At 39.2% G+C, this 23,419-nt stretch overlaps 1 protein-coding gene across 1 annotated transcript in view; it reads left to right on the top strand.

Annotated features, from left to right (window-relative positions):
• MADD (MAP kinase activating death domain) overlaps positions 1 to 23,419 on the top strand; it is a 2,427,721-nt gene that overhangs the window by 1,162,438 nt on the left and 1,241,864 nt on the right. The gene's annotated exons all lie outside the window — the stretch shown is intronic.

Genomic DNA, 23,419 nt, shown 5'->3' with positions numbered 1-23,419 from the left:
CATTTGAATGAAAATCACATTGCTTCAGTTCTGCACTTCAGGAACATTGTTCCTTTGTTTAGGTAGTCCTTTTTATTGCTGCATTCCTCTGCTAACCACCAGCTCTCTCTGGGCTTTCCCCGTTGATCCAGTCTCTCCTCCATTCCTGGGGGCTGGGGAGGAACAGGTAAACTGCGAGTAGGATCATCATCCTTGCAGAGGAATAGAATTTTTTGTTTAAGCACTGTTGCCTCATTGCACATATTTAGTGATGTCCAGGTATTTAGAGTGCAGTGGACTTTCTGAAGCAGATTCACACCTCCAGATGTGATGATCAGCTGACCCCCCCCCCCCCCAGTATACAAGCAGTTCTGTGTGCTCCTGAACTCAGGTTTTCTTCAGTCATAGTCGGGCCTTTATCCCTCTATCCCAGTGAAGCTGTTTGGAATGCAGGAACTTTCTTGTGATTTATTAAAAAGGTTAGTTAGATGTTAAAAGTTCTTTGGTTCTCTTGATTTTGTGGTGTGTCCTGTTAGGCTACATTACCTTGTGCACCTTTGGTTATTTATTTTTGTGTTCTTTCAAGGACCTTTCCTTTTGTGTAACAGTTGGAATCGTATCCCTTTTCCAGGGTTGTTCTAATTATACAAATGTGTTAATATTGATCATCATTATTCATTTAAGACTCTCTTTTTGTCATCCTTTTCTGTCCTCACTATCCATCCCCTTTATCTGATTCTACATATCTCTTTAAAAGACATTGTCCCTTCATGTCTTTTACAGTGTGTCTTCAGTTATGTCCAAAACTCAAAATAACCTCAAGTAATAATGAAAGCAAATCAACAGGCTATGCTATTTTTTTAAAAAGAAATAACCATTTATCTTTTTATGTGGTTATACTGAAAATATTATGTACATTCCTGATTCTTAAATAAAGAAGATGTGGAATATAAACTATTAAATTTGATGATCTAATTAATCAGTCTGTGTTACAAACAGTATGTCACAATGTTGCACTATGATGGAATGTGCTGCCAAATATCAGTGTTCTAGTGGATTAATCACCCCTGGAATAAATTAACTTGATTATTAACATGAGTGCTAGCCATACCTTATTCTTTTTAAAACACCTTTATGAAAATATCACTTAAAGCATAGGCACACATACATTAATAGAAAAACAAACTACATTAACATTTTCCCATTTATAGACATTGTACATGTTTTTCTTTAAAAGTGCCTTTCAGTTCAGCATTGCATAAGTTGCTCACTTCCTCCCTGTTCTTAAACCTTGCAATATTCAATACTTCAAACACAGTTGGTTTAGATTTTGATTTCCGTTTTCTAGTAACTGCTTTTTTGGCAGCCAACAGAATTACAGATGTTAAAGCCTTATTTATGTCTAGGTAATTCAGATCCCCTGTCCCAGCTCAAAAGAGTCATTTCCTTAGCTGCAACCATTGGCTCCTCCAGTATTTGACAGAGTGCTGTGTAGGGGATTTTTTTAAAATCTAACAGTCTAGCACACTCCCAAAAAACTTGTCCACATTTACCTTTTTCCTCTCCATCATACCTCCAATATTTGCTGTCTGAGGAAAAATTCTTTGAAGTCTGCTTGTGGTATAAAAATACCTATGCAGACACTGCCAAGCAAAAATTCTAAGCCTTTTGGACTTTGTTACAGAGCCATACATATGCCCCCCCACACACACACACATTTTCTTGTAGACTGCTTTTCCAGTCTCTCTCCCCAAACTTTTCTAACCTCCTCTGTTTGACTGTTATAGTTGTCATTCAGTATTTTATATGCTGTGCTAATTATCCCCTTTTTAACAGCAGCTTCTGTTAAAGATTTGACTAAAACTCTACCAAAGTAGGTTTTTCACTTTGTCTTTTCTTATACTCTGATATCAATCCCTGGCAGGAAAGGTGGTCTGTAACCTGCAGTCCAAACTTATTCTTGGCCTCACCCCTTTCTATTACCTTTCCCTCTTTAGTGATTTGCTGCCAATACCTTGGTTACTTTGCCAGTTTTCTCCATTGAATTTTAGCCTACTCTTGCCTTATTCTGTATCCCTCACTAGCAGTCATCCGTACTGATAAAAACCTCCTTTTTCCTTATACATGTTGGCTTAGTTCATGGAATACCTGCTGTAAATGTAGGAATAAAATATTCTGTATGGTGGTGGTTATTCTTCTGTAGGATCTGCATACAAAATCACACATTGTTTTTTTGAACACTCCTTGCTTCATCATTTTCCCTTTCCACTTTGAATTTTAACCTTCTGGTTGTGTTATGTGTTTGAACTTTAACCTTGTAGCTCTAAAATATCCCTTCAAATCAGGTAATCCTTAAGCTCCTTGTTATATTGAGGTCATCGTATCCCACTTAACTCTTGCCCTCTTTCTTTCCTAGATAAATTCCTTCAACTCTTTATTAGTTATTGTCTACATTTCCTCTGGTTGATAAAAATATAACTGACCTGTATATAAATATAAGGGGACTAAAAACATGTTACTGCTTGTATCATGCTATAACTATCCAGTGAACCAGAAAATCTAGTGTCAAAGTTTGTGTTTTCTTTGTCTATTCCCACATATCCTTACTGCCATAACAGAAGCCTTTTTAATCCATACTCCTTAATACTTCATCTTATGTCCCTATAAATATGGGTATTGCTGAATCAAGTCATGAGTGAGTGTACAATTTCTGTTATAGCCTGTGTTAATTTTATGTCCTGGAAAGACATGGAAATATCTTAAAATGTTGCAGAACACCAAGATGTCCTTTTCTGGATTTATTAAGTACAAAATAATATCTTCAAATAAAGCCAACTTTTCTTGATTACCATACCAGTTATATCCTTTGAGTACCTTATTTTCTTAGCTAGTGACTGTAGGTATAAAGCAAATAAAGGGGAAATAGGACACACCCTGTCTGTTTTTTCTGTTCAAACACAACTTATTGGAAAGGAACCTCCCTACTTTAATTCCTGCCTTAAATCCTTCATATGTCATCCTAACTAACCTTATTATATCCGGGAATGCAAATGCTTAGATTGCCCTTCTCATAAAATCCCAGCTTACTTTGTCAGATGCTTTCTGTGTATCAAGATCCACCAACAGCAGTATTGTCTTGCATTCTGCTTTACTTCTGGATCATCATAGTTCTATTAATGTTGTCAGATGTTTGCATCACCTCCACAAAACCACACTGATACATATCTGTCAATTTTGGCAACATCTTTGCCATTCTTTTATCTAGTAGAGACATAAACACTTTATAATTACAGTTTAAAATTGAAATGGGTCTATATGGGGTTGGGTCTGATGAGTCTTTTCCCAGTTTGAGTAATACAGACACTACAGCTTTCTTCTAAGATGTTGATGCTGCACCTCCTTTTAAAATACTATTAAACAAAACCTTCATGGTTTTAATCACTTTATTCTGTCCTAACATCCAGACTTCCACAGGTATACAATCTGTTCCTGGAGACTTCTGCGTAGATTGATTATACATCACCATTTTTTGTCTCTCTTCAACTTATCTTGACTATTAATTGTTAAGCCCCATGTTCCTCTAATCTTATGATAATTAACATTTCCATGTATACTTCCGTTTGTGCTTTTTCTTTAACTCCAAATTCTTCTGCTTTATATGTTTCATAACATTTCTGAATTATCTCTGTTGCTCATTTTCTTGTTCTGTGAGATTACCCTTATTCTTCAGTACTGTAATTTTTATAAGCCACTTTAAATAATTCCTTAACTATATCTCATTCTCTTTTATTTCTACCCAATTTCTAAATTCAGTTTTAATTTCATCACTCACTAGCTATTCCTTTTGAAAAAATTCTTTTGTAAACATTTTAATCTTTCTACTAATTCTGCTGTGATAGATAACACAGGAATGTATGGGTTTAAGTAACCTGGATATTCTTAAAGTATTAGAAACTGAGAATAATGTATTAAAAGATAAAACATTTCAAATTAATAAAAAATCAAATCTCTCAAATCATAAAAAGCATTAGGAATAGATGGTATAATTTCAAATTTGTGTAAACTATTTCCACCAATAGGAACAAGTTTGTTCTTTAGTAGTTAAGATATAATTCAGTCAATCTCTATAATCTCTCCATTCTGGAATTATTCTCTAATACCATATAAAAAAGTGATAGTAACTCTTCTTTATGTTTTGCATACAAACCTGTGTTTTGATTAAATGTGGATTACAAAATATATATGTCTTTGTTATAGGAGAAGGATTAACTATTTTTGTTGCTATGTTAATTAACAAAGACCAGTCTGGTTTTATTCCAAAAAACACATGGGATAACATCAAAATAATTAACTATTATACATTTGATCAGTAAAAAAAATGATGAATTAGCTTTGATAAGTCTGGATATTGAGAAACATTTGGTACAGTTAGTTGGAACTCTCTCTTTAAATCCTTGGAATATTTTGGCATTTCTCAAAAATTTAGAAACTTAATTAGAAATACTTACCAGGACAATAACTGTTAAACTATGTTTGCATCTGAGTCATTTGATATGACAAGGGGTACCAAACTAAGTTTTCCTCTTTCTCCTACTATAGTTACATTAAGAATCAATTATTAGATCTAATAATATTTTTTATACAGGAAATAAGTATTCAAAGATTATGCTGTTTGCTTATGATACGTTTCCAGCTTGAATTCAACTGTTCGTGAATTAAAATTTTAAAATTTTGAACATTATTCTGGTCGCAGTTTTAACAAAAATAAAAAGTATTTATCATTTTTTAAAAAATCTATTACATTTATGGAAAGTTCTTTTGGTAATGACTCTAAATTAGTTTATCTTTGTATTATTTTAAGAAGATCTTGGGAATCCATAAGAAATAGAAAGTTCAATAATATTTAATAGTAATAAATTAAAGCAGTCCTGGAATAATCAGATTTATACTTCTGAAGAGGCCTTAACTTATTTAAAATTATATTTCTACCCAAAATAATTTATATTATTAATAACACTGTTTTATCCCCTTAAATACCCTGCATTTTAATAGTACTCTACTACATTTCTTGTGGTTATCAGAAAAGCCAAGAATTGCTTATAAGCATTATATTAGAGATTGGGATAAGGGAAGTACAAAATTTCTAGGTTTAGAAACCTACAGTAAAACTGTTTCTTTGAAGTTCTGTTACATCAGATTGATAAAAGCTATCAAACAGGCAAGTATTGTATCAGTTATTTGATTAAAAAAATGACACTTTCCAGTGTTTGGGTATAGCAGACGAACATCTTTTATGGTATGCCTTTTACAATATGTGCAGTTAAACATATATTCACCCATGTCCTCATATGCTCGATTTTTAGGAATGCAAGACGTTTCATTTTATCTAATATGGAAGTTAAAAGGGTTTAATTTTATGAATTACTTTTCAAATCTCTGAAGGATTGCTGTTGAGTTTTAATAAAATAGATTTCAAAAGATGTGTGTATAAAGGCTTTATTCGATAGTTTAAATGTTTCAGTAGTGGGACTTTAAAATGTCATTCAGATATTCATTTTGAGTTTGCTTTAGAACAAAATGAATGGATTCAAATTTAAGCTTTAAGATACTTTGCTTTATATAATTAAAAAAAGACCTTCACATCCAACTTGAAAGAAAATCGCCAATCTAATCAATTACTTTTAACTATTTTTTAAAAATAAGTCTTCAATTTTTTTGGAAAAAAACACCACACTGCAAAAGCTGAAAAACCAATCAAAAAAACAAAACACACACAGAGACTGGAGTAAACGGTCACTAGCCAAACCTTTACTGTGCTTCCTAGTACTTCAGCCTAACGCCTTCCAGGGAATAATTCATGACAAGGATAGTGCTGAATTAAATACAATTCAATAAAGCAATTAACCAATGGGTGGGTCGTGATGACAAAGATGCATCAAAACATTAACAGCTGAATAAGCTGCTCAACTCTGACATACTAATTGGTGACATTTCATTTTACTATATAAAAATAATACATACATATGAAAAACACACATTCTTAAACACTACTACTCTATAAATATAACACCTCATATGTATTCAGCAAATGTATGCCAAAGAACTAAAATCAAATAACATTTAGAATGAAAACCTGTATAACTTAAAAATATTATTTGAATTTTAATGCTATAGCACTGATGTCAAGATTGATTTTATACATATAAATCCAATTCTATGTTAAGACCATTAGGCCATAGGGTCCCATAATTGATAATGCATCTACTCTCCATTCTTAAAAGGGTACGTACATGATCAACTTAATACACTAAAAAATAAATCACTTGTACTTCCATTATGAACAGAATGGAAATGTTGAGCTACAGGATTGTTGAGCCTGTCATTTCTAACATCACCTAAATGTTCCATAATTCTTTTAACAACCATGCGTTTGTCCAGTATACCATTTGATAGGCTGACAACTACATACAATGGCATAAACAACCCCGCTACTATTACAATTATAAGACCGTGAGGCCCTACATTTTTTCCCATTAATCAAGCTCCCTGAAATGTTCTTAACCTTGTCACATATCTTGCATCTTCTGCACCTGAAGGTGCCCACTGAACTACCATTATCAGTGGCTCTATTGGTGGCCTTCAAATTGAGTAACTCTTTTAAATTAAAAAATCTACTGTGTGAAAATACAACCCTGCCAGTAAAAAACCTCCCCACCTCATCATCCTGTTTGACGATGGGCCAAAATCTATGTACAAGGGCTTTCAAGGTCCCTGAAAAGGGAGAATATTTGTTAACAAAAAATATATCATCCTCAGAAACTTGCTTAGAACCATTGTGCCTAGGGACTTTTCTACGGCCTAATGACCTCGAGGAAATATCACCTCTGGCCCTATCTTCAGCTTTTTTCAAAATGTCCTTAGAATAAACCCTGCTGGCTAACTTGGATGTAACTATGTCAAACTCTCTATCTAAAGTTGTCTTGTCATAAACATTACCACCAATGCATTTATATTCTCCAAAAGGCGGAGAATTTAACAAATGTTTTGGATGCATGCTGTCTGCACTTAAAAAATGTTAGTTGCTGTGTCTTTGTAATGAGGTTTGAAAGACACCAAGCTATTCTTCCCAACAAAAAAACTCCATATCTAAAAATTGTATGCTCTCCCTATGTGTTTTATAAATAAATGTAATACCACACTGATTCCGGATAACCTACAGCATAAACTGTTCAAACTGGCTGGTTTTCCCTTTGAATACAAAAAACAAGTCAATATATCGTTTGAAAATTACCACATTCTGAACAAAATATGTGTTCCTATAGATGTATCTGTCTTCAAAGAACCCCATAAAAATTGCAACATATGATGAAGCATATGATGCCCCCATTGCTGTACCTGTTGTAAAAAATGAGAATCTTCAAATATGAAAATGTTGTGAGTGAGTGCAAACTCTAACAGCTGTAATAAAAAGGTCGTTCCTGGTCCTTCTCCCAACAACTTGGCTACAGCTTCTAAACCCCACCGATGGGAGATATTGGTATATAGTGATTTTACATCCACACAAGCCCAGAAATATTATTTTCTCCATTCCATGCCTCCCCTAATATCAGATAGCTCTTTTTCATTCTTAATATGTGAGGGGACATGACTAAGATGTTCCTTTAACTGTGCATCCAAAAATATCCCCACATTCTGAAGGTAACCCCCCACCCCTGATACTATGGGCCTGCCAGGTGGATTGAATAAATCTTTGTGCACTTTGGGAATTGCATAAAACCTACCCAGTTTGAGATGTTTGATACGCAATTTCTTGACATCCTGGGTAGAAAAAGTCCTCGTCTCTCTCCTTTTTCCAGTAAATTCAATAAAGAATCATTATAAGCATCAAGGAAATTTGCATTTAACCGTTCAAAAACGCAATTATCTTGTAACAAACTCTCCACCATGTAGTTAAATCCAGACCTTGACATAACCACCCAGTTGCCCTCTTTTTCAGCCTGTGTAAATTCATAACAATCATTGATATTGCTTAAGTGCTATAAAGCCTCCTGCTCATTCTTTGTTAAATTATGAGGCTTAACACTGTTATAAAACTTCCTATAGTCTTCCTGTATTTTGCTTACATTGTACTTTTTCAACAGCTGTTATCGCTGAAGATGTCCTGGGGGGATTAAAAGAGCTGCAAAATGGGACCTTGGGTATCTTAAATTTCCCATAACCGGTTCTAAATGAAAAAACACCTTTGCCATTATCTGAAATGTGTTCATTTTCACCCTCATCTGTGAAACTATCAACAAATTCATTTTCATATAACGATAAATTCAAAAGCAGTTCATCATCAAAGGAACTATTCACATCACCAATAGAGTCAGATTTACTAAAAAAAACTTTTAAATGTAATTTACGACAAAAATGCCCTACTTCCAACATATCAGCTACATTAGGAAAATACGTCTGTACAAATTTTACACCCTTCATCAACAAACTGTTAATGTTATCAATTTGCAAATCTGAAAGATTAATAACATTCAAAACACCACCACAACTTCCCAAAACCTACATACCTGTGATTTTCAAAAGCATTAACCACATTTGATAAAGCTGCAACAGCTTGAATGTCATTGCAATCACAATTTCTAACATTAGAGTCACTATGTGTTTCATTTCTTCCTGTTCTGCCATCTCCGACCATGTTTACTTGTTTGCTGGGGACTGCCACGTGTATTATTCTGCTGCACTTGGTCGCAGTTCACATTTAGCTATTCAAACGACACGCTCTTCCTTCCATTAATGCTGGTACTGGCCTCTGTAGATGAGAATAAAGAATCTTGTGAACTTTGAGATCTCAAGGCCGAATTTCTTAAGGTGGACTTGCCTCTGCAAGGTTTATGCTCGCTGCCATTGGAAGACAGGATTGTTCTTGTAATCATGATCATCTCTATCCAATTTGTTGCATTTTCGATCAATGATCTCAATCTCAGCTTTACCCAACTTAGAGTGGATTTCCTTCATCTCCTTTGCAAATGCACTGGCCGATGTCTCCACCTTAAGTTCTTCTTGTAGCTCCAAAATTGAGCTCCATACTTTATTGTGAAGGCAGTTGTTCTTTTTAATCAAAATCTTTAACCACCCTAAAGTACACTGCAAAGAGCTATTCTTCCATTCTCCAAATAAGTCAGATTCATCTTCCAAAAATTCAGAAACCGGAAACTTGTCCACTCTCAAGCCCCTCGGAATCAAGTTCAAACTAATGTACTTTTCCAGCAATCGAGTGTCATAAAATAACGGCACTTCTTTAATGAGCAACCACTCTAATTTCTCGTATCTAGTTGCCAGTTGGTTCCCGAGCCCTACACAAGACCAAGGGTCAGATATGGTAAACTTCTCATCCCTTTCTCTCCACATCTCAGCACATGTGAAAGGGTTAGACCCCACATTAAAATCAGGTATGTCTCCAATATCCGATGCTCCAGCTACTGACATATTGCAAAAAAACACCAAACTGCAAAAACAGAAAAAACGATCAAAAAAACAAAACGCACAGAGACTGGAGTAAACGGTCACTGTACAAACCTTTACTGTGCTTCCTAGTTCTTCGGCATAATGCCTTCCAGGGAATAATTCATCACAAGGATAGTGCTAAATTAAATACAATTCAATAAAGCAGTTAACCAATGGGTGGGTCGTGATGACAAAGATGCATCAAAACATTAACAGCTGAATAAGCTGCTCAACTCTGACATACTAATTGGTGACATTTCATTTTACTATATAAAAATAATACATACATATGAAAAACCCACATTCTTAAACACAACTCTATAAATATAACACCTCATATGTATTCAGCAAATGTATGCCAAAGAACTTATAAATCAAATAACATTTAGAATGAAAACATATGTAACTTAAAACCATTATTTGAATTTCAACTAATGCTTAGCACTGATATCAAGATTGATTTTATACATATAAATCCAATTCCATGTTAAGACTGTTAGGCCATAAGGTCCCATAATTGATAATGCATCTACTCTCCATTCTGTAGCATTAGTTGAAATTTCAAATAATGTTTTAAGTTGTATATGTTTTCATTCTAAATGTTTGATTTATTAGTTCTTTGGCATACATTTGCTGAATACGTAAGAGGTGTTATACTTAAGAGATGTAGTGTTTAAGAATCTGGGTTTTTCATATGTATGTATTATTTTTATATAATAAAATGAAATGTCAGCAATTAGTATGTCAGAGTTGACTAGCTTATTCAGCTATTAATATTTTGATGCATCTTTGTCACCACAGCCCACCCATTGGTTAATTGTTTTATTGAATTGTATTTAATTCATCACTATCCTTGTGATGAATTATTTCCTGGAAGGCATTATGCCGAAGTACTAGGAAGCACAGTAAAAGTTTGGATAGTGACCGTTTACTCCAGTCTCTGTGTGTGTTTTGTTTTTTTTAATCAATTTTTTTCTAATTTATATAAAATTGTTGTTCAACATAAAGGTAATTTAAATGAAAATCTGTGGAAATATGTATCACATGATAGTCTGTGATCTCTCATGAGCATATAATAAACTCAGTACGTGTACTCATGTGTTTTCTTGAGAATGTCTACATAGCTAATTTATTACAACTCAGTTCCTCACAAAAATTAGTAAACATAGTAATATTAGCTGTTGGAAATGTGATGAGAAATGTAAAGTTGATTGGAAGCATGTTATGCATGACTGTTCACATTTATCTTCATATTGGGGTAAAATTGATATTTTTCTTGAAGCTGTATGGTCAGATATTTTTTCTTTCTGGAAAATTGTTTTTAATTCACCAGTTCAAAGTTTCTTGAGGAAAGATTAGTAGTACATTTTATGGACTATCTTAGCTACAGCCAGAGACATTCGCAAGAAAATGGGAAATCTGCAGTCCATCTCCACACCTCAGAAGACGAGTTGTAAGCAAAGCAATAAGATCTTCAAAGACCTTGAAATTAAAAGACAGAGATCTTCATTGATTGTCTACAGTACATGGGGCAACATTCAACAATCGATGGAAACTATGAAATAGATGAACAATTTTATAGTAAACATAAATGATCCTATATATTTATGCAGTTGTCTAATGGTATGCAGCTCATGTAAATATTGTAAACCGTTATTTGCATTTGTTTAATTTACAATTTCTGTAATGTTATTTGCTTTTGATTTGGTTTGCTTGACAATCGTAAAATATGTTGAAGAAAAAATGTTCTCTCTTCCCAAAAACTCTTGAATAATTTCCACTACCCATTCCTTATATTCCACTCCTTAGCAGGTATGTGGAAGCAGTCATATCTTATTTTTAATCCATTATAGCCTTCATTTTTACATTTGTTTTTATCAGTGCATGATTTGATTTAGTTATTGGTTGTGTGTCAAAGCTTTCAATTAAATGCACGTGTTCCTGTTAAATATTTCTGTCCAATCTAGACCAATTATTTTATCCTGGGGAATGATGTGTACATTCTGGGTTCCTGCTACTGAATTCACATCTTCCATTCCAAATATTTTCAAAAATTTCTTCAGAAATCTACCGTTTTGTTATATTTCTCTCCTGTGTCACCCTGAAACTTCCTCACTATTGCAAGTCAAGTTCCATTCCTCACCTAAAAGTAATATTTTCCGCTAAAAGCTGATTATTTATCCCAGTTTTTTTAAACTCCATAATAGCAGTTTTGGGTAGAAAATAAATGCATAACCCTCATCTTTTGCCAGTATCTCCTTACTACCACAAATCTATTTTTTTCCTGCTTATGTCACTATTGGAGCCCCTCTAGCAATCATCATTATTATTCCATTTTCCTTTGTCCTTGATATTTTGCAGAATGTCCATGCCAAAATCCTTTTTGTCAAATTCATACACTCATTTCTTTCCAAATGTGTCCCCTGCAGTATTGCTACTTGCACCATTCAGTTCTTAATATAAATTAGTACACTCTTTTGTCTATCCCTTTAAAGCCATTTTCATTCCTTGACACTTGAATAGAGAAGCCATTATGATAAAAAAGCCATTGCTCCCATTTGTTGTGCATGCCTGCTTTTTTCTGAGTATGTATTCCATCTTGTGCCTTACATGCATGCATATGTTTTACAGTGTGATTTTTATGCATTTGCTTTTTCTCATCTCCATTTGAACCTATGTCACATTTCTCCAGACTTGTTTGCTTTAATAAAAACTCTCAAATTAAAAACTAAATGCATTTCAAAACACCCCATCCCCTGTTAACTTAGAACAAACTCAGAAAACTATGTATATTTTCAATAATTGAAATTGAACTCACCAGATAGGAATGTTTGCCTCAAATTGACAGTTGCACCCAAAGACATTACCAAATCTAAAATTAAGATTATCCATGCTAAAGTACATGTTATAGCATCTTAGACTAATTGTCAGTTCTTTAATCTCGGTTTCCCTCTCAGATGTGAAAAACAGGCTTGTGGATTTCATAAAACATGAACTTTTAACCCTAAGAAAATGTGTACTGGCTACCTTAAACTAAATTATGCACTGTTCAATGAAATGCATTAAAGTATTGAGGCTGCTGGGAAGGCTACTATCTCTTACTCACTTCCCATCACTTCAAGATTTTTCACAGCACTGCTTGTCACATAACCTTTAAATATTTGCATTTCTCTTAGCAAAGAATGCTCAGAACTCTCACAATTAATCACTTGCACCTGCAGACTGCTCGTCTCCTCTCTATGTTAAAGTAGTCAGCAGTATGAAAAAACAGCTAAGGACTTGCACATGCACAAAGGAATCTTTGTGCATTTTACTTTGTAGAGAATGGACAGAATTCCTCTTGATAACAGTCTTCAGCTGCAGAGTTCTTATCTCCTACTGAAAACATTTGCTAATGGAAAGAAAGCAAGGTAATATCTTTTCAGATGCAAGAAGCTTAGCATTTGTTATGGCTTTCATGATTTTGTCTGACTTTTCAAGCAGATTTACTTACAATAATGTATAACTTAAGCCAAGGGCAGTAAACTAGACAACCACTCTTGTAATAACAAGGGAATTATCATCTTTGTTCTACATATAGTAATGTCAGTACAGTTTTGCAGATCATCCTAGCTAGCAGCCCAGGATCACAGCATTTGCATTAACTTAAACTTGCTTCCGTTCAGCCTTTCTTTTGTTGTACTGTAAACTGTATTTCTTATCAAGTAAACAGGTACCTGTTTACTTGATATCTTTATCTCATACAGCAGTCTTTGAAGGACTCCCCTGCCATATTTAAAAACACCCCAGACTGCACACTGTCCAAAACTCCTTTACTGTATACCATGCAGTTTGTATCATGAGGCAATTTTATACATAATACTAATAAGAACAGTTGTTTTACTTACATTTACTACTATTTCTGTTTAGTGTCCTAAACATTAAAGACATAATATGGGGTGTTTAACTTTGTGGGTGGACTGTAAACCAAGGTCAGCAAATGTCTAGTTAGACACTTATTTGCAAAACCATATTTCACAAATGTGATTGATTGCTTTGTAATCTCACATGTCTACACTAATTTTAGTGCTGCTGGTCTTCTGTCTGATGATCTCCATCTCACAATTCTGGAATGTGTTTCATAGGTTACTAGGCTATTGATCCAGAGGTCACTTCAAGCCTAGCCATTTCATCCAAGTGTAATACCATAGATACGCTAGTCATTACCCAGGACTGCATGTAGTAATGACTGCCCATGTGCAGGAGGGCTTGTAGGTGCTATCCCTGTAAGAATTTATGGTGCCCCATCCACTCATCCAGGTTCCTTTTGAACAGTGTCATAAAGTGCTTTCCTTCACATGAATTGGCAGCCCTATTCCAAAGACACTGCAGTCGCTGGGAGACAGATTTGTTCTTCCAGCATGTACTATTCAAGTCGCAGGCCATATTTAAGTTCCTGGAACACGTAGCTGTAGTCCAGTTTGATTTACGGATGTGCAGCAAATTCATTAGCTTTGGGTTGGAGATTGCTCTGTAAGCCAGGCATACGTCTGCCCTAAGAAGTCTATATGATACTGAGTACAGAGGCAGGGAATTTAGTTGGTCTGTGTAAGGCATGTGCTGGAGTCCCTTGATCTTTTTAGTTAGAAACCTCTGAGGTCTCTCCAGTTGCTGCAGGTGCTTTGTACGGTACATACTGAAAGGGGCGTTATACTCTGTTATGGGCCTGATTAGTGCTGAGTACAGAGGGGTACTAACCTCCTTTGCTGTAAAGGCTATGGCTTTGCTAATCAAGTGTACTACATAAAAAGCCTTCCATTACTACAGTAGACACATTGTGGTCAAAGTTAAGGTCTTGTGATCCCAGATCTATTGCCACTTCTTAGTTACATAGGGTATTGTTGTTAATTTGATAGTGTGAAGGGACATTGTTTTTACTGAAGGGAATGATGATGCATTTCTTTGCATTCAGTTTGAGACTATGACTAAGACACCAGTCGCTAGTCTGCGTAAGACCTTCCTGAAGTATACTGACATCATTGGGGATTCAAAAATTGCACCCAGTTTGCAGTCCTCAAACTTGGCCAGCTACAGTCCCTTAGTTTTGGCATGAACTTCTGAGAAGTATATACCAAACAGTAAGGGGCCCAGCAGTGACGCTTATGGCACCCTATTGGTGACCGGTGTGCTGGTTGATGTGGAGTCACCCACTTTGATAGTGTGTGACCGGTTTTGTGAGCCAGTTGGCAAGCCATCTTACAACAAAGGGGTTTACATTCAGTTTGCTAAGTTTATCGGTAATGCCCGAGTATGGGATTGCCGGAGGCGTTTACCAAGTTGAGGTGTGCTGTGTGCACAGATTTGCACTCGTCAGTGGCCCTGTTAACATTTCTGAAGATATCCACCAGATTACCAGGTAGTCTGCCCTTGACCAAGCCTTATTGGGTCGGATCCAAGGTTTGAGGGTTGCCTATGTCTTTATTCATGAGGTCCCTGATGATACGTTCCATAGTTTTGCAGATGAGGATGATCAGACTTATGAGTCTGTAATTCCCTGGATCTGTTGCTAAGCCACCTTTGTGGAGGGGAGTAACTGTTGCTGATGTTCTTCGTATTTCACTGTTGCAGTTATCACACTTGGGTTATCCTGCCAGGGGTAGCCCTCAGTCGGCCGGAATACCAGTGGCTCAGTATTTCTGCGTCGGTTGCTGTCACTCTAGGACTGACGTCACGTTGTCAGTGGTATAAAAACAGGCAGCCGACGCCATTACATCAGCCTTTCTTGCCGAGGAAGCAGAAGCCGTTCGCACGAGTGTCAATCGTCCGCTACCTGAGTTTTTCAATTCTGAAATTGAAGTTGAAGTCTTCTAAAGCTAAGTACCCCGTTGGGGATCCCTTTTTCTTGCTCTAACCGATGTCAGAAAAAGTTAACAATTGTCTCACCTGTAGAAAGCAAATACCACACAGAGATGTCCATTCATACTGTGTCACCTGTTTAGGCCCAGACCACGACATCCCTCGTTGCCGGTTTTGTGCTTTGTTCAACACCTGAACTATTCGTCGTCGGGCCCTTATTGTAGCTAAGTACTTTCACTCTCGATCTCCGTATTCCGAAATGGCTTCGGTAAGCCATCCGACTACTGACTTTTGAAAAAAACGTAAGGATAAAGACAGAGACAGACAGCACAGGTCCAAAACTACCGACGATGCTTCTGTTAAGCTAGTCGCCAGTTAGCCAGTACTCAGTGAGGCACTTTCGCAGCCTCTGATGCCCGCATCGATGGATTCACAGGCCGCTACCGAGACCCGTTTGGAGTCCAGTATGCCACGAGACTCTTCTTTGACTACGAAACCTGCTGTCTCTACCTTGGATGGGTCTGGAGCCACTGTGCAGGCACCAGTTTCTGAGAAAGTTCTTTGCACTACCGATATTCAGCACAAACTAACAACTTCTTTCGCGTCTTCAGTTCTTTCAAAAACTACAGAGTTTCTAAGGCCCAGAGTACAAGCTACACCTAGAAAACCGACGACCCAAACTCACGAACCTGCTTCCTTGCCACAATCACAGATGCTTAAAATGGCGGAAGACCTTAACATGCTGATTAGGGGCAGCCAACCTTCTCCTGCTAAAAGAAAGAGGCTTGTCCTCAGCACCTTTATCTGATCAAGAGTCCGACGGCTCTGAGGTTTCTGATTATGAAGACATGCCCTTATCTGCTTATGAGGACTCAGATGCAGAGCAATCCATTCCTTCTGCCTCTCCTCCAGAGGATTTTGCTTGTGGTGAAACCCTACATACTTTGCAAGAGCACTTACACTGGGAATGCCAGGATTACTCTCAGTCCAAAAAGAGACTTAGGGAATTTTTAGATTTAACTCAGTACAGGCCCTTGGCTAATACCCACTGTTCTGGATGTTGTGGATGATGTTTTTATGGAATCCAGTCTAACCCCAGATACTTTACCTCCTGCTCCCAGGAAACATGACAGGTATTAGAGTCCCTGACTTACACAAATTTTTTTTCAAGAATCCTACTGCTGACCCAGAGGTCATTGCCCAAGGGCCTAAAGGAATAAAAGCAACTACAGCTAAGAATGTCACCCCCTTGGGCAGGGATTCTCGAGCATTCGACAGATGGGGTAAAAAAGTATATACTTCTGCAACTCTTGCCATTAGAACATTAAATTGTCAGTTCCACATGCTGAAATACCAGCAACATACCATGGAACTCATTAAACAAAAATTATCTACCTTCTCTGGCTGTGCAGAAAATAAAAACTTCCAAGAACTTATGCATTCTGCAAGCCAAATCAGTAAGCTTAGCCTGCAGTGTGGGTCTGATGCCCTAGAAGCATCCTGCACGTCACCAGTCACAGGTTCTGTACTTCGAAGGCATGCTTGGCTTAAGGAACAAACCTTGCCACATCATGTCAAACCAAAATTATTGGATGCACCTCTTAACAATCTGTTTGGCACCAAAGCAGTAGAGGTTCTAAACAAGATGGAAGAAAAAGCTAAATCTATGCAAACAGTTAAAGATGTTTTGCAAGTGCAGCCTCCAAGATTCAGTAGGCATTGCCCCTTGAAACATTGGTCCTTTCCTGCCCCCTCAAGGCCACTTCAGACGAGACCTAGGGTTAACAGACCCCCCAGACAGCAGTCTCCAGGTATGCAGAGATATAAACAATAGAGTGCCTCCACTTCTAAATCAGGGAGTGCTAAGCCCCCCCCCCCCGGGAAAGAATTCACAATGACTTCTCAACTCCACTACTCACCTCTGCCCAATTGCTCATGCCCCTAGGAGGACAACTTGCCCACCATGCAAAAAACTGGACCTCCATCACCAAAGACCGATGGGTCCTCAACATAGTATCCCAGGGGTACAGATTTTATTTCCACACACACTGCCAACCCCAAAAGGGTTCCCAGACCTTCCTCCAAACCAGTGGGCAGAGGAACAAAACCAAGTTCAATCCCTGCTCTTCATAAGGGCAATTCAGCTTGTTCCTGCAGAACAGATAGGTCAAGGGTTTTATTCCAGACTTTTCCTGGTACCCAGAAAAGAGTGCACCTGGTGCCCAATCTTAGATCTTTCCATTCTAAACACCTTCCTGGTGGTACCAAAATTCAAAATGCTCACCCTTCAGCATCTTCTCCCTATGCTGTCCAAATATGCCTGGTTAGCAACCCTAGACCTAAAGGAAGCCGATCTGCACATCCCTATCAGGGACTCATGCAGGAAATAACTACATTTCAGGGCAGGATCTATGCATTATCAGTTCTCTGCACTTCCCTTTGGCTTATCCACTGATTTGATAGTCTTCACAAAATGCCTGGCTCCAGCCTTTGCCTACTGCAAACAGAGAAGGATTCAAATATACCCTTACTTGGACGATTGCCTGATTCAAGCAGTCAGGAAAATCTGTTTCAGCACTTTGACATTTGTAAAGAACCTTCTAGCCTCCCTGGGGTACACTATCAATGAAAAGAAATCTAAACTAATCCCCAGTCAAAAGATTGTATTCCTGGGAGCAAGCTTGGACACAGCATCCCAGATGGCATTCCTTACGCCAGAAAAACAAGCCTATCTAACAGGCTACTTCACCAGAACCCAGCTATCCGCAAGGAAAATCCTGCAGGCTCTAGGGTTCATAGCCTCTTGCATTCTACTAATTCCATATGCCAGACTGCATATGAGGAAACTTTAATGGTACTTGAAAAGTCTTTGGTACCAACATTCTCAGGACCTGGAAACCATCATACCTATCATACCTTGTCTAAGGACAGAGTTTCTTTGGTGGGCAGCAGCATGCAACCACAACAAGGGACTTCCCTTTACACAACCCCACACCATCCAGACCCTAACCACAGACGCATCAGACTATACCTGGGGAGCACATCTGAACGATGTGCTTTCAAGGCCACTGGAGCCCAAGTCAAATTAATCTGCACATCACCCAAAAAGAGATGCTGGCTGTTCAGCATGCTCTGATAGCTTTAAGATCCCCACTCTCAACAGGACCCCTGCTAATAAAAACCTACACCACAGTGATGTGGTACATCAACAAGCAGGGGTGAGCCCTCTCTTACCCACTCTGCAGGCTAGCCATGATCCTGTGGAACACTGCTTTGGCCATGCATATTCATCTGCAAGCTCAATTCCTGCCAGGCAAACAAAACTCTCTGGCAGACGACTTAAGCAGAAATCTCCTAGACCCATATGAGTGGCATTTAGACCCCAACACCTTCAGCCTTGTAACCCAGAAGTGGGGGACCCCGGAGGTGGACCTTTTTACCACCACCTGCAATCACCAGCTCAGCAAAATTTGCACCAGGACACCTCACAGCAGGGCTGGGGAAGTGGAAGCCCTATCCTTTTATTGGGTAAACCTCTCAATCTATGCATTTCCCCCTCTGCCTCTTCTTACAACAGTATTACTCAAGATAAGACAGGAAAGACCAAGGGCAGTTCTGATTGCCCCAGACTGGCCACGCCAGCACTGGTACCCACTGTTGTGCAGTCTGTCACCGGTGCCACCATGGCACCTACCCAGATCCCAACCCTCCTCACTCAGTGGGAGGGACAGATCTTGAATCTGCAACTGCAAACCCTGAACCTTGCAGCCTGGCTTCTTCCTTGAATTCTCCCCCAGTGGTCACCCTAAGCAAGAAGGTGCTGGACATCATTCTTGAAGCCAGAAGACCCAGCACAAGGAAATCCTATGCTGATAAGTGGAAAAGGTATTGTTCCTGGATTCAATCTAAAGGAGTGGACACAGCACTGCCCGGCTTACCTCTAATCCTGGATTACCTAGCAGATCTACTCCCCAGAGGCTTATCCTTCTCTTCCATTAAGATCCATGCTTCTGCCATTTCTGCTCATTACAACACTGAGCCACCACTTTTCTCACCCTCTCATTAAACAGTTCCTGAGAGGGGCCAACAATTTAAGGCCACCAAGGAGAGCCCCCACCCCTGCTTGGGACCTTACCTTTGTGCTGGAAAAACTCACACTTACCCCCTTTGAGCCTGCAGCATCAGCATTGTTAAAATTCCTTTCTTGGAAGACGGCCTTGCTTCTGGCCATCACTTCAGCTAGAAGAGTGTCTGAGCTACAAGCACTTATGGCTGTGAAACCCTTTATTATTTTTCTTGCTGACAGGGTCTCCCTCAGGACTAACCCTACTTTCATGCCTAAAGTGGTGTCCAGCGTGGCTCTCTACCAATCTATCCATTTGCCAACCTTTTTACCTAATCCTCAAAATAAAGGGAAAAGGATCCTGCACACTCTAGACGTGCACAGACAGCCCAGATTCTACCTTGATAGGACTATGCCCTTCAGGAAATCTGACCAGTTACTAGTCCGCTTTGCACCAGAGGCAGAGGGCAAGGCCATATCAAAACAAGCAATCTCCAAATGGATAGCACACTGTATCCATTTATGTTACAAACACCATGGGAAACCACCCCCTCTGGGGGTCAGAATGCATTCCACTAGGGCAACTTCAACCTCTACAGCATTCCTCAGGGGAGTCCCTACCAAGGACATTCTTCAAGCTGCTACCTGGAGTTCTGTTCGCACCTTCACCAAGCATTACCACCTGCCTATCTTTTCCAAATCCAGGGCGGGTTTTGCAATAGCAGTCCTGCATGGCATACTAGCCAGCCCCAACTCTTCTTGACTGCCTCCACCTATTCTTCAGCTTTGGAAATCAACCCAATGTGATGACTGCAACAGTGAAACACGAAGAACATAGTACAGTTGTGTACCATAAATATAGCTTTATACCATAATATTTATAATTATACCTTTATATACCATAAATGTAGATGTTAGAGTGTATTCGTTGTTGCAGTCCTGGTTTCCCAGCCTCCAGCCCCCTTGTTTCTCTCTCTCTCCTTCTCTATCTCAATTACTCACCCCTTACAGGGCTATTGGTATTTACTTTTTATTGGTGGTGTTTTTTCCACCATAACTTAGCTCCATATTTGGGGGGCTCCTGACATTTGGGGCAAGAAAAACTGATGTAGTGGCGTCAGCTGGTTGTTTTTATACTCCTGACGACCTGACGTCAGTACTGAAGCAACAGCAGCCGACGCAGAAATACTAAGTCTCTGGTATTCGGGCTGACTGAGGGCTATCTGCAGGCAGATAACCCAAGTAGGGTGACTGCAACAGTGAATACCTTTGAACATCTACATTTATGGCAAGTGTACACAACTGTACTTTTCTCCATTAGAGACCAGGAAAACCTGCCTACTTTGCTTCTGGGTTTGTGGGTGGGGGTCTTTGCTGGCAATGACACTCTGGTGGTACCTTAAAATTCAAAATGCTCACCCTTCAGCATCTTCCCATATGTCCAAATATGCCTGGTTAGCAACCCCAGGACCTGGGTGAAGCGACCTGTATAACCCTATCAGGGGACTCATGGTGAAATAACTATACTTCAGGCAGGATCTATGCATTATCAGTTCTCTGCACCTTTGCTTATCCACTGATTTGATATAGGTTCACAGTCGCCTGGTCTCCAGCCTTTTGCTCAGTAAACAGAGAAGGATTCAAATATACCCGCTTGGACGATTGGGTTGATTCAAGCAGTCAGGCAACCTGTTTCAGCACTTTGACATTTGTGTAAAGAAACCCTAGCCTCCCTGGGGTACACACTCCGCTTATCAATGTAAAAAGAAAATTCCAACCAATCCCCAGTCAAGATTATATTCCTGAGCAGCTGGACACAAAGATCCAGATGGCATTCTCACGCCCAGAAAAACAGTTTCATCTAATAGTTACTTTAATTAGAACTCCAGCTATCCGCGGCGAAAATCCTGCAGGTCGAAATTACAGAAGCTCTTGGTATTTCTACTAATTCCATATGCCAGACTGCATATGAGGAAACCTCATGGTACTTGTCTTTGGTACCAACATTCTTAGACCTGAAACCATCATACTTATCATACCTTGTCTATGGACAGGAGTTTCTTGCGGGTAGCAGTATGCAACCACAACAGGACTTCTCATACAACTCCCACACCATCCAGACCCTAACCACAGACGCATCAGACTATACTCTGGGGAGCACATCGAACGATGTGCTTAAGCGTCACTGCTTCCAAGTCACCAATCTTTGCACATCACCCAGCAAGAGATGTTGGTTGTTCAGTGCCTGGATAGCTTTAAGATCCCACTCAACAGACCCCTGTTAATAAAACTGACACCACAGTGATGTGGCACATCACGCAGGGTGAGTCTCTCACCTACTCTGCAGGTTGAAGCCATGATCTCAGGAACACTGCTTGGCCATGGCGTCATCTGCAAGCTCACTCGCCAGGCAAACAAAACTTTCTGGCAGACGCAATGGCGCAGAAATTCCCCAGACCCATATGAGTGGTATTTAGACCTCAACACCTTTCAGCCTTGTAAATCAGAAGTGGGGGCCCGGAGGTGGACCTTACCACCACTGCAATTACCTGAAGCTCAGCAAAAATTTGCACCAGGATACCTCACAGCAGGGCTGTGGGAAGTGGGAAGTTCTATCTTTATTGGTAAACCTTTCAATCTAGTATTTCCCCGCCTCTTCTTACAACAGTATTACTCAAGATAAGACAGGAAAGACCAGGAAGAAGTTCTGATTGTTCTAGGATCATTACACGCCAGCACTGGTACCCACTGTTGTGTGTCTGTCACCGGGAAGCAGCCGCGCGAGCACTCCACCAGGATCCCAACCTCCTCACTCAGTGGGAGGGACAGATCTTGGAATCTGCAACTGCAAACCTCTGAACCTTGCAGCCTGGCTTCTTTCCTCACCTCCCCCAGTGGTCACCTCAAGGCAAGAAGGTGCTGGACATCAATTCTTGAAGCCAGAAGACCCAGCACAAGGAAATCGGCGTTGATAAGTGGGAAAAGGTATTGTTCCTGGATCTGCCCAAAGGAGGGACACAGACCGTCTGCCACTTAATCCTGGGATTACCTAGCAGACCATTCTAGGCTTTATCCTTCCATTAAGATCCATGCTTCTATTATTTCGCCTGCTATTACAACACTGAGCCATCATTTTCACCTCTCATTAAACAGTTCCTGAGAGGGGCTAACACTTAAGGCCACCAGGAGAGCCCCACCCCTGCTTGGGACCCGCCTTGTGCTGAAAACTCACACCACTCCCTTGAGCCCACAGTAGCATCAGCATTGGTACCCTTTCTTGAAGACGGCCTTGTCGGCCATCACTCATAGCTAAGAAGAGTGTCTGAGCCACAAGCACCCTATGGCTGTGAAACCCTTATTATTTTTCTTGAAGGACAGGGTCTCCTCAGGACTAACCCTACTTTCATGCCGCAAAGTGGTGTCCAGCTGCGGGGTTTCTACCACACCTATCCATTTGCCAACCTTTTTACCTAATCTCAAAATAGAAAGGATCCGCACACCTAGACGTATTGAGACAGCTCCAGATCGTACCTTGATAGACTTATGCCCTTCAGGAAATCTGACCAGTTACCAGTCCGCCGGCATCAGAGGCAGAGAAAAGGCCATATCAAAAATAAGCAATCTCCAAATGGATAGCACACTGTATCCATTTCATAAGCAAACACCATAGAAACCACCTCTGGGGGCTGTGGGAAATCGCATTCCACTAGGGCAACTTCCAACCCCACAGCATCTCTAGGGGAGTCCCTACCACACATTCTTCGCTGCTACCTGAGTTCTGTCTGCACTCTTCACCAAGTATTACCACCGCCTATCTTTCCAACTAGGGCGGTTTTGCAATAGCAGTCCTGGCATGGCATACTAGCTGGCCCCAACTCTTCTTACTGCCTCCACCTATTCTTCAGCTTTGAAATCAACCTAATGTGATGACTGCAACAGTGAAACACTTAAGAACATAGTACAGTTGTGTACCATAAATATAGCTTTATACCATAATATTATAATTATACCTTTATATACCATAAATGTAGATAAGTTAGA

This window comes from Protopterus annectens, chromosome 9.part0 (assembly GCF_019279795.1).
Source record: "Protopterus annectens isolate FY-2018-M chromosome 9.part0, PAN1.0, whole genome shotgun sequence".
Lineage (NCBI taxonomy): Eukaryota > Metazoa > Chordata > Ceratodontiformes > Protopteridae > Protopterus > Protopterus annectens.
The sequence above is the reverse complement of the archived record's forward strand: the minus strand, read 5'-3'. Positions and strand labels throughout refer to the sequence as shown.